The following is a 12,706-nucleotide window of genomic DNA, read 5'->3' as shown; positions in this document are numbered from 1 at the left end:
TGGAGCTGGCCAAGGTCAGGGCCCCACGGGCATGAGAGGCAGCCGCAACCTCTCTCCCAAACAGGCATCAAGTGGATCTAACTCACTCATTTCCAGGACAACTGAGGCTTTCCTTGTGCCAGCTCTGTCTAGAAGAAGAGAAAGCAAAAAAGAACAGAAATAACAATCCCAGAAACAGTGGCCGTGGCATTGGTCGGAGGCAGAAAAGCCAGTCTTAAAAAGGCAGACTTGACCCCAGATAGAGCTGGGTTCAAATTTCATGTCTGTCACCTATTAAAACTTTAACTTTGGGTAAATCCAATGACCTCCCGGGCCTTCATCTGGGGAGGAGAGCTGCACCGAGCTCCCAGGTCGTGGTGGGAAGCAGGCATGTACAGCCCTGGAGCAGTGCCTGGCACAGAGAGCCCACCGTGCCAGCTCTCAGCAAAACACGGGCAGTCTATGTAGCGCTCTGCACCTCAATTTCCTCTCCACAAAATGGGGTGGCTGCTGCCTACCTCACGGTCTGCCATGTGTCTGAAAGAGCATGCACGGAGCGCTCACAGCGTCTGGCCGAGCCCCTGCTCAGCGACGGGCGTGATGAATATTCCTGTCCGGTGCCCTCTCCAGTGGGAACCTCAGCTAAGTGGCCTGCCACTGCTTCCCTGCCAACCAACAAGCCCGAGCTGGCCACATCCAGAGCCCCTTCTCTGCTCTCAGGTGCCCAGCCTGACAACCTGCAGCAACAGCAGCTCAGATCCACTGAGCACCTTCTTTGGAGGCCCCGTGCCACGTACTTTCTGACACGTTAGCTCCCTGAATCCTCCCTACAGCCCCTCTCGGCAGGGATGTGCCGTCAGCTGAGCAAAATGCATCTCCAAGGGATGAAATCAGGCCCCCACCGTTGCATGGCAACCAAGACAGGAGCCAGGAGCAGGGTTCACACTCAGGTTGGCTGCTCCCAGCCCGGACCACTACACAGATGATGAACACCTTGAAACCAGGCTGCAAAGGCCTGGGGAGGGGGGCAAAGGAGCGGCAGCCACCCCAGCCCGTTTGGAAAGGGCCCACAAGGTGGCAAACCAAGGCAGCCTTGGATTTCTGGCCTCACCCTTAGAAACAACATCTGCGGAAGAGCTTCCTGGGCAGGACAGCTGGGCCTGAGGAACTTCCTGCAGGAACCTCCGACATGTAAGTCTCTCCTCGGCCAGCCCTGGCTTGCTGCCCCCTGCTCCCGCACCCAGGACAGCCGGGACCTGACGTGGGTGCCGAGTTGGCAGCAGGTCCTGCCCCCGAGGGGCCAGGCCGAGCTCCCACTCCACCACCCCTCCCACCCCTGCTCCCTCCCTCCCTCCCTCCCTCCTTCCCTCCTGGTCTGCTCCCAGGGCTGTCTCCCCAAGCTGGGCCTCCTGCTGCTTGGCTGGCTGTCCAGAAGAGCCTGCCACAGAACCACCCCACCGTGCAGCCCAGAGGCCTGGTGCTTGAGAGCCTTCCACTGAGAGCTCTTGGGAAGTTGAAGAGGGGCCCAGGGAGGGGTGTCCCTGGGTCCCCCAGAGGCTTGGAGATCAACTGAGAAAAATACTCCTTTCCATCCCCCCCATCCCAAGGGATTTCTGGAGGCCCAAGGATGCATCCTCTGAGGGGCTCTGCTCCTTCCAGGAAGACACTCCAGACTGAGCCTGGGAAAATCAACAGCCAGGCTCCTGCTTACTGCGCTAAGCCTTAAGTTCCAGGCTCCGGTGTGGGATTAGAAGTCCACGGTTACCAAGCACCTTCCTGGGCTGGGGGGACTCTGGAGCCACTCTGCCCAAATACAAAGCCTGTCAGTGTTGGGGGACCCAGCACAGATTACCGAGGCTCTCCAGGCCTCATTTCTCACCCCTGCGAGGTGGGAACCACAGCTGATTCCTCCTCGGTCTGAGGGGTTTTCACTCAAGTCTCCCATGGCTCTTCACTGCACACCAGTCCTACCTACAGGCCACCTCCCCAGGGAGGCCCTCCCAGATCATTCCAGCTAAAACATGACGTCCCCACTCTCTCTTTCCCCTGACCCTCATTCATTTTGCCTTTGAAACGTTCATCACAACCTGATGCCCTATTATTCGTTTGTTTGCTGGGTACTTGCCTCCAGTAGAAGGCAGGCCCATAAGGCCCAGTCTTCCAAGTTCTAGAGCAGCGCCAGGAACGTTGCAGGCCCTCAGGCCACAAGCTGAGTGGAAGGCAGAATCAGCAGGTACAGTTTTTAGCAGGTATTACTGTTGTTCTGTGCTGTTACTGATATTAGCTGTTCGGCTGGGGAAGGGTGGGCAGAAAATCAGCCCCCTGAGCCCCGCCATCTGTCCCCAAAGGGAAAAGCCACGGGCCCTGGGAAACACGGTGTGAAAACCACAGAGGAGGGAGGCACCCACCAAGGCCTTCGCTCTTTCCACGGCAGAGATTCTACTCAAGGGGGAAGTGGGAGGCATGTGAAACTCCCTGACCGGCTCTAAAATCTACCCCCACGCCAGGCAGAAGCCTGAGAACCTCTCATATGGCAAAAGGCATCTTCTAAAACCCTAAATCTGACCAAGCTGCTCTTCAAGATGGTCTACAAGGCTCTGAGTGACCCTGCCTGCCCTCAGCTGCACCTCACCTCACCCCGCAGGGCCTCACGGGCCTCTGCGCAGCCTGTCCCTGCACCTCGCTGAGCTCAGTCCTCCCTGCAATTTTTGCACTGTGGTTCCCCCCACAACCCAAGGCTGTTCCTTCTCCTCAGGTCACCTTGTCAATCTGAGATCAGCTCAGAGGCCTTGCTGACAGCCCATCGCACCAGATTTTAATTGCCAAGCACCTCCCTTTAACCTGCCCCTTGTTTATTCAGCAGGTTCAGGGTTTGCCTCCCTCAGCTCCACGGGGGTAGGGCCTTTGTTGAGTGCCCCGCTGTATCCCCAGCACCTGAAGCAATGCCAGACACAGAACAGGTGTTCAATAAATGGTGGCGGATGAATGAAAACCTTTCCTCAGCTCTGCAATGCCTTCGGGATCAAAGCCACACTTCCTGCCCACGCCCACGAGGCTGTGAGAGGCCTGGCCCCTGACTCCCATAAGCACTGCTGCTACCCTCCCTGTTGGAGACCACCCTTCTGCCTCTCGGCCTTCAAAAGGACTGTTCTCACCCAGGTCAAGGCCGTTACCACCACTCCTGGGAGCTATGGTGGAGAGTCAATAAAAGCACAAGTAGGAAAAGGGTTTAGCAGAGTATAACATCTGGAAAGGACCTAGAATTTCAACCTCGAGGAGGGGCTCCGGGCGGCAACTGTGTAGGAGGTGGCGGGGACCTGGGGGCTGCATTTGCCCCGCCCCTCAAGCCTCCAGAACCTCCTGTTTCCTCACCTGGAAAATGGAGATGCTAATTTCAGCCCTGCCCTCCTCCCGGTGTTACCTGACCAGGCTCTGTAACCTGGGAAGGGCCTTCAAAATCCTGGCAGAAGTAATAAGAATTACAATTGTTAAGATATCCTGAGGGCTCACCATGTGCCAAGCACTCTTCTTAAATAGTGATAACTGGAAACGTTTACTGCAGGCTTACTGTTACACCTGCACAGTTGTAAGTGCTCTCCAGAAATTAACCCGTTTAACCTTCACGACAACCTATCAGGAGGGAATTATCATCATCCCATGACACAAATGATGAAATGAGCTCAGAAGAATTGAAAACGTGCTCAGAGTCGCACAGGCAGCAAGTGGTAGGGCTGGATTTGAAGCACTGAAGCACTTCAGTACAGCTCTTTACAGAGTTTAGAAACCAGGACGGCAGATTCCCGGATCCTGGCTGGGCCAGGCTGGGGGGCTGGATTCCAGGATGATGCCTGAGAGGACTGAGGGTGGGGGGGGTGGGGAAGGATCGATGCCCTCAGACTGCCACCGGAGCATTTATTCAGTGCCAGGCACCATTCTAAGAGCTCCTCTTGGATTCATTCATTTAATCCTCATGAAAGCCTGAGGGGGATGTCATTCTGAGCCCATTGCACGGAGGTGAACACTGTGGCCCAAGGTCACACAACTAGAACATGAAAGCACCAGAACTTGCACACATGCCCACTACACCATCCTTGTGCAGGGACCTCAAACACGGGTCCCCTAGTAGCTGTGTCACCCCCTATACGTCTCTCCTGCTGTTTCCTCCCGGCTCCCAGCAGACATTCTGCCCCAGGTTAAAAGATGCCCTGGCTCAACCCTGAGGAGGGACCAAGTTTTATCAGCAAGCCCAGAAACTGCTAGACTGGCTGCCGGCAGAGGTGCTCATGGCAGCCCTAGGCTCCAAGGGTGAGGGGAAGGAAATGCCCGCAGTTGGCAGGGTCTAGGACAGGAGCTTTGAGGTGACAGAGACCCTCTCCAGCTTTGGGACATGAGCAAAGAATTCATTCAAACCCCAGTCTGGCCCCCAAGCGTCTGACAGACCTAGAACAAAGCAATTCCTCCTCTGAGCCCCAATTTCTGACTCTGAAAAATGGACAGAAACACCATGTCCACCCCTGGATTCAACTAAACCACTGTTCCAGTTACATGTTGACAAGCAGTTTACTGTGAGGCTAAACCAGGCCAGGAGTTCACGTCCCAGCTCTACCACTTCCAACTTTGAGATGTTGGGCAAATCATTTCACTTCATAGCAAGTGTCTTGGTTTCCTCATCTGTAAAAATGGGTATCACACTGCTACCTAGCTCATAGGAGTCTATAAAACAGGCATAACCATACCTACCCCATGGGTGTGTTTTGAGATTTAAATGAGGTCATGGGGTACTTCCCTGGTGGTGCAGTGGTTAAGAATCCGCCTGTCAATGCAGGGGACACGGGTTCAAGCCCTGGCCCGGGAAGATCCCACATGCCTTGTAGCAACTAATCCCATGCGCCACAACTACTGAGCCTGCGTTCTAGAGACCGCGAGCCACAACTATTGAGCCTGCGTGCCACAACTACCGAAGCCTGCACACCTAGAGCCCATGCTCCTCAACAAGAGAAGCCACCGCAATGAGAAGCCCACGCGCCACAACGAAGAGTAGCCCCCACTCGCCACAACTAGAGAAAGCCCACGTGTAGAAACGAAGACCCAACGCAACCAAAAATAAATAAATAAATAAATAAAAATAAAAGAATAAAAGATAAATGAGGTAATGTGTGTAAAAGGCCTGTCACATGCCTGACATAGGGTGAACATTCAATAAAATTCAGTAGGGTTTCCCTGGTGGCGCAGTGGTTGAGAATCTGCCTGCCAATGCAGGGGACACGGGGTCGAGCCCTGGTCCGGGAGGATCCCACATGCTGTGGAGCAACTAGGCCCGTGAGCCACCACTACTGAGCCTGCGCGTCTGGAGCCTGTGCTCCACAACAAGAGAGGCCGCGATAGTGAAAGGCCTGCGCACCGCGATGAAGAGTGGCCCCTGCTTGCCGCAACTGAAGAAAGCCCTCGCACAGAAACGAAGACCCAACACAGCCAAAAATAAATATTAAAAAATAAATAAATAAAAAGAGTGTTGTTTCTAAATTTAAAAATAAATTAAAATAATAATAATAAAATTCAGTAGCTCTGGAAATGATTTGCCACTCTGTGCCTCAGTTTCCCCTTCTAAAGTGGAGATCATGACAACAGTACACAAAGCTCTAGGCTGTGGGCATTCTGCAAGTTAATCCACGTGAAGCATTCTGAACAGTGTATGGCACACAGAATGCACTCAATAAATATCAGCCATTGGTCTCAAGATTATTGTTTTTACTACTGCTGTTAATCCCATCAGGCAAACCCTCTAAAAGCTGGCAGACCAGAGAAAGAAACCCCTGGCGCAGAGAAATTCTACAGAGCCACCGTGGCCTCACAGAGACTCAGGGACCGTTCTCTCCAGCAACCACAACCCATGGAAGCCAGTTAGCTACGAAGCTGATGATGTGGACCAGAGCGACTGTCTGCCCCCTTTGACCACATCACCAGCCCACATTAGCTGGGTCAATCAGGGATTATGGCCAGCCCTCCGGGAACTCCAGACCCAGGACAAAGGTTACCGAGCAAGCCAAGGTCACAGGCTGGCCTGAGGAGCCAAGCTCCCACCCAGCAACCACAGTGAGAAACCAGATTCGTGGGGGATTTGGCCGCCCCAAGTCCTTGGCCTCCCTGGGTCAGTGTGGGGCAGGGGCACCGCCACCAAGTCCCCTTGGCCTATGCAGAGAGGAACAGCTGGGAAAACAGCACTCAGCCTCATTGCCGCCTAATGGTGAAGCCAACTGTTATCGCCTGGTGGGGAGCGTAAACATGATGAGCGGCTGGACCAAGGAGACACAAACATGTGTCTGGCCTCATGGCCAGGATGGAGGGGCCTGGGGTGGTGCCTGGCCCCTTGGCACCCACCACCAACCACCCTCAGGCCAGAGCTCCGGATGCTTCTCTGACAGAGGAAGAGTAAACAAGGTTCAAGGGCAGACCATGGAAGACCTAATTACGCCCAGGCCTCTTGCTGAGCCCAAGTGCCTTCCAAATGAGAGGAAAGGGGTGCTCAGAATTCTAAGGATAAAGATGTCCCAGCCACCCTCCCCTCGGGGAGAAGTGTCCCTCAAAGCACTCCTTCCTCCCAAGTCTTAAGCAGATCCAGGGACACAGATCCTCAAATCCAAGCTCCATACCCCCTCCCCTCCCTAATATGGAGCCGAAAGCTCAGAAAACAAGCGGCTTCTAAGACGTCTCCCCCAGCGCCCCAGCCAAAACCACTGGAAGAATTTGCCTCAGAGGTGTCCCAACACACCTTAAAATAAGGTTTAATAACATGAAAAGGTTTTAGGGTAGACAGCAGTCCCACTGACCATCCACTTCCCCTCAAAGTCAATAAGAAGGTCAATAAAGGGTGATTCCCCCTCCAGCTCAGCGTAAACCCCCAAGCTCCACCCACCAAACACAGGAGGCAGAACCCCCTCCTCATCGCTCGGCATTACAGCGCTCCCAAAGTAACTCCCCTGAACACCCACTCGGGCCCGTCCCCCCGCCGTCCCTCAAAATTATAAACATCACAGCCCTCCTCCTTTGATATACCGCGGCTCTACGTTCTAAGGATGGCTCCCCCCAGGACCTCAGTGGTACAACCCAAAGGGCGCTACCCGGGCCACACTAGATACAGCTCTCTCCCCAGAAGCCCCTACCTCTCTAAGCACACTCTAGGAACTATTTCCACAGCCCCCTACACTTGGTAAGACGCGGCCCCTCAAAGGCTTAGCCTTCGCACACCAGGCGGGCTCTCCCCTCCCAGCCCACTGGCCCAACCCCCAGCTCAGCACGCAGGGGTCTACGCCTCCAGCCCTTCAGTGGTTCGGTCCCCACACTTTGATATGCGCCCCCTGCAGCTTCAGTGGTACTGCCCGCCGCCCCCGCCCCCTCGGGGCTAGTCCAACCGCCCCCGCGCAGCCTCCCCAACTCAGTCCCGGAAGGGGGGGGCTCAAGGACTACGGTCCCCGCCCAGTGGGCACCGGTGGTACGGCCCAGCGCGGCTTTGCTGGGGGTCCGGACGCGACCATCGCGGGGGAGGGGGGGGCGCTTGGGGACACGCGCTGGCGCACTCACCTGTCACCGGCGGCCGCCCAGCCTCTCTGGCGGGGTTCTACTCCTGCCCATCGCCACGCTACGCTTGATCCCGCTCCTTGTGTTTCTGGCGGCGGCGGCGGCGGCAGCACCAGCAGCAACGCCTTAGCGGAGCCAGGCCCAACGGCTCGCGCGGCGCGGCCCCCCCGCCCCCTCCCCCCAGCCCCCGCTTACCGCCCCCTCCCACCCTCTGGACGGAAATACCGCCTTCTCCCGCCACAAACAGGAACTGACGTGAGAGAGGGAGAAAGGAACGCGAAGAGAGCTAGAGCGCAAGCGCAAGGAAGGGGAGGTGGCCGACTCAGAGAAGGGCGCCTGCGTACATTAGGCAAGCTTGAACCGGTGTGGGAAAGGGATGTGCCTCGCGCAGGCGCCGGACGGAAAAAAAAAAAAAAAATTGCGCAGGCTCAGTAAGACTCTGACGCCCGCTCTCCCTGGAGGCTAGCCGCGATGATATTTCCCGGCAGCCCCTGGTCCTTATTTACATACGCTTTGATCTCGTTTTACTCCGCTCTCGCCTTTAGTTCAGGTTCCGAGGCTCTTAAAGAGCCTTGGAGCGGGCGTTAGGAAGGGTTTCCTTTTCGGTATTTCCTCTCATGGTTGAGCACAGGCACTGAAGCCACACAAACCCAGCTTTGCATTTCCTTACTGGTGACTGTGGGCAGAAGGCTTTACCATTTTCTGTGCCTCAGTAGCCACATCTGCAAAATGGAAACAATCATAGCTGCGTCCCTGGGCTATTTTATGTAAACAGAACGGTGTATGTCAATTAGATATGCTATAACTCCAAAATATTAATCCTATCTGTTCATGATATATATATGCAATTAAATATGGGGTATAACTTTTTCACGGGGTAACTTGGGCCTACAAATGCCTTAAAATCGCCCTGGAAAAAAAAAAAAAAGAGCACAGATCCTGGCCCGTGTATTAGCTAGTGTAGTAGACAGCTGTGAGACATCCGGATCCCAGTTCCTGCTCTCTCATGGGTTGGGTGGGGCTTCCTACTTTATGAATTTGGGTTCTAGTAATGCCACACAGAAGGCCTGGCTGGGAGTTGAAGAACCCTGGGTCCACCTAAGTCTGCAAGAGTGTCTCAGGCAAAGTCCTCTCAGGGGTGGTAGTTTCCCCAAAGGTAAACCTACTGCTGGAACTAGCCCTCTGCTGGTGGGTCTCCAGCTTGGAACTCTTTGCTCTGTGTTCCTAATTCCTGGTCTTCCCCCATCACACTCTGACCAGAGCCTCCCCCCTACAGCCCTGACCATTTTAGCCTCTCACTGCCTGTTAACAGATCTGTCTTCTCCATTGCACAGTGAGCCCCAAGAGGGAAGAGTCCAGGACTATCTTAGTCATCGCTGTGTACCTAACACTAACCAGCAAAGGTCCTGGCACAGAGTGGGCTCTCGAGGAATATTTGTTTCAAAAAGTAGCCCTTCTGCTCTGATCTAGACTCAAGGTTACTCTGGCCTACTCGATTTACTCCACTCCAGCTCCATAGTCCAGCTCATAGTCCATTCCCCTACCTCTAAGTTTTCCTGGGCTGGCTCGAATCCCTGCCCCTCCTGGGAAACAGGATGGATTACAAGACACAGAGATGTCACTGAAAGCTTCCGTGTGCTTGTGTCTGAACTTGTAGGGGCACTAGTAGTAAAGGGTGATGGCTTTCAAACTATTTTAAGACCTAGTAGGAATTCCCTGGTGGCCCAGCGGTTAGGACTGGGCACTTTCACTGCCAAGGGCCCGGGTTCAATCCCTGGTTGGGGAACTAAGATCCCGCAAGCCATGGCGCAATCAAAAAAAAAGACCGAGAACACACAGATGTATACTTACAATCCCGTGAAACAAAAGTGTCACCAAAGGGAACTCCCTGGCCGTCCAGTGGTTAGGACTCTGTGCTCTCACTGCTGAGGGCCGGGGTTCAGTCCCTGGTTGGGGAACTAAGATCCCACAAGCTGTGAGGTGCAGCTACGGGAAAAAAAAAATTGCAACCAAATGCTATTTACCCCATGTATGATGCACTCTGATATTTAATATTTTTTTCAGTGCTGTTTGAGACCCCGCTGAACTAATTTTCTGACCCACTAATGGGTCGTGCCTTGCAGTTTGAAAAACACTAGTCTGGGAGCGAACAACACTTACTTGCTTTGGAAATAGATAGGCCCTAGTTCTAATCATGCCTCTCCTGTGTCCTTGTCAAAATAACATCATTTCTCTGAGCCTGCCTTTCCTCGTTGCAAAACAGTAGCAACAGAATTCATTTAGCAGTTACTACAGGCCAGGTTCTGTTCCTGACACAATCTCACCAATGCTATCCTGTTGCTGTCAACACAATCTTGGAGGTTAAGTGGGACAGTATGTTAACGGGCTTGCTCAGGGTCCCAGGACAAGTTAGGGCTGGAGGCGGGATTTGAACTCAGGTAGTCTGATACAAGAGCCTGTGCTTTGCACTCATATCATGCCGGAAAATGAAAAGTAATAGCCCTACTTCTGTCCCTTGTGTTGCTTTGGCAAACCACTTAATTATTGTTTGGGGGTCTCAGTCTCTCAATTTCCACATCAAGGGTGATTGAGGAGAAAATTTCCTAAAACCCCAAATTGCTCTCTACCCTCTAATCTATTCTGTGAACTTCCCGCCTATGACTATAAATATGGGCTGCACAGGCACTCTTCTGCGGAGAAGGGCCCAAAGCTTCTCATCTTTAGTCTGCTCAAAGGCCTCTTGATTCAAAAAAGATGATGAAGAATCCTGCCCTGAGGGATGGAGAGGGCATCTCCTCAAAGTCCCCTTCTGTCCCCAGGGAATGGGAATAAGCCCCTAGAGTTCATTTCAACCCTACTCAAAGATTGCGCTCCGATGGTGATGGGGCAAGCTGCCTGGGCCAGCCATAAAGAACCTCCTGGTAGCCCCAGATGGGGAGGCTTCCACTCCACCCGACAAAGTCTGGAGGGGTCTATCCCTGGCAGTGGCTCTGGCGGGGGGGACCCTCCCTGCTACATGGGTGATCAGGAGATACAAGCAGGAATACTCAGATTTCCCCTTTCTTCATCCTAAGCGGAGCATTTTCAAGGGAGAAAGTCCATAGCATTGATCAGATTCCCAAAGAAGACCGGAACTGTTAAAAAAATTTTTTTTTATTTAAAAGAGTTTCCCACACTATACAGAAATGTTGAAATAATATCTTTGACGCCGCAGCCAGAAGTTACTAAGCCCCACCCTAGATGCTACTGTGTTGGAAAGATCCTTTTAGAGTCATTTTAAGTGTTTGGCAGTAGTACAGATAAGGGATTCTGTAAATGTTGGTTCCAATTTCCTTTTTATAAAATGTTTTATCGTTCAAAAATTCTAATAGAAGATACCATGCACCATGCACATTCAACTTTTTAACACATCGCAGATTTCCAAAACGTGTAAGGTGAGGCTAAATGTGCTTTAGTGCAAACCTTGGGATAAAACTTTTTCTACTCTTAAGACTGAACACCTTATCGATCTGCTCTGACCACATAGATGGCTTCTCATCCCGCATGAAAGAAAAGCTAAAGGCCTCACCATGGTCTTCAGGGACCTATGTGAGCTGCCCCTATCTTACTAACTTCATCTCAAGCTACTCTCACCCTTGACCACCATATCCTAGACACACAAAACTCTTCTCTGCCCCACCAAAAAGACAAGCTTGTTCCTACCGCAGTGCCTTTGCACTTGCTGTTCCTTTTGCCTGGACTGGTCACCCCCCTGATCCTGATCTTTGCATGACTGACTCCTTCTTGTCTTTCAGAACTCAGTTCAAATCTCATCTCTGTAGAGAGGCTTTCCCTGGTCACCCCAAATCCAAAAGAGCCACACTGTCACTTCTTTTCAGCATATTTGAATTCTCTACCTAGCACTTAACACTAAAGAATTTTTAAAAAAATTTTGTAACTGTCTTCCCCCAAAACCAGAACATAAATTTGCCCATGAGGGCAAAGACTTGTCTTGGGCTGTATTCCCAGCATCTAGAACAATGCCTAACACACAGTTGGGACTTGGGGATCAATAAATATTTGTTGACTGAATGTGGTTTTGATTAGGAAAGTTAAAGCTCTGTACTGGGGTGAATTTTACTTCAGGTCTGAACTTGTCTACTCACAAAAAGTTGAACAAATAATAATAATCTCTTAACCTTTATTGAAGAATTCCCACATATCAGGCACAGTGCTGGTAACTATATCCATGACCTGAATATGTTCCTGCAGGTAGAAGTCTCTGTAAGGCCTATTTTGCAGAAGTAAACATAGGCCCAGAGAGGGGAAGTCTCTTGCAAAATATCACTTAGCCAGACTGTGGCGCCCAGATCCATTCCCAAAGATGTCTCAGGCCAAGTCCTCGTTTTTACCCACAGCACTGGACTTCACCTGCGTGAGTCCAGATTTGAGATACAGCAAAATCTCATTTTATGCTAAGTTAAGGTATGTGGATTATTTGAATTGAGAAAAAAATATATTTTTAAGATTTAATTTTATTTATTTTTGGCTGTGTTGGGTCTTCATTGCTGTGCACAGGCTTTCTCTAGTTGCGGTGAGCAGGGTCTACTCTTCGTTGTGGTGCGCGGGCTTCTCATTGCGGTGGCTTCTCTTGTGCGGAGCACGGGCTCTAGGCGTGCGGGCTTCAGTAGTTGTGGCACACGGGCTTAATCGCTCCGGGGCATGTGGGATCTTCCCGGGCCAGGGCTTGAGCCCGTGTCCCCTGCAATGGCAGGCGGATTCTTATCCACTGCGCCATCAGGAAAGACCGAAAAATATTTAAAACATAGTTTCCCACATTATTAAGAAAAAATGAGATGATATGAATATCACCTAATTTCTTTTTAGGTGAAATCACTTCACAGCTGCCCAAGGAGACGATTTATAAACTCTATTCGTGCTGTTACCACAAGATGGCGCCACGTGAGCTGACCATCCCGGCTGGAACCCAGCTGACTTGCAGGCATCAAGCCTTCCGGGAGAAAGTTGGACCTTTGAGTTGTTATGGAAACATTCACTGTTTAAAAGGAAACTGTGACACAACACCTAAACGTAACACATGATTGGAACTAGATTCTGAGCCGGGGATAAAAATGGCAATAATAAATTTTATTGGGACAATTGATGAAATTGG

General features: G+C 52.0%; 1 protein-coding gene across 4 annotated transcripts in view; it reads right to left on the bottom strand.

Annotated features, from left to right (window-relative positions):
- AKT2 (AKT serine/threonine kinase 2) overlaps positions 1–7,740 on the bottom strand; it is a 52,150-nt gene extending 44,410 nt beyond the window's left edge. For 3 of the 4 annotated variants that reach the window (XM_067719633.1, XM_067719631.1, XM_067719637.1), the window contains exon 1: positions 7,558–7,740. The gene's annotated coding sequence lies outside the window, so the exon portion shown is untranslated. Of the gene's footprint in view, positions 1–86; positions 129–7,557 lie in introns of all 4 variants that reach the window. The other variant, XM_067719632.1, reaches the window with a different exon arrangement.
- Positions 7,741–12,706: the final 4,966 nt, after the last annotated feature.

The sequence above is a fragment of the Pseudorca crassidens genome, chromosome 20, assembly GCF_039906515.1.
Source record: "Pseudorca crassidens isolate mPseCra1 chromosome 20, mPseCra1.hap1, whole genome shotgun sequence".
Taxonomy (NCBI): Eukaryota; Metazoa; Chordata; class Mammalia; order Artiodactyla; family Delphinidae; genus Pseudorca; species Pseudorca crassidens.
This window is presented reverse-complemented; position numbering and strand designations above follow the sequence as displayed.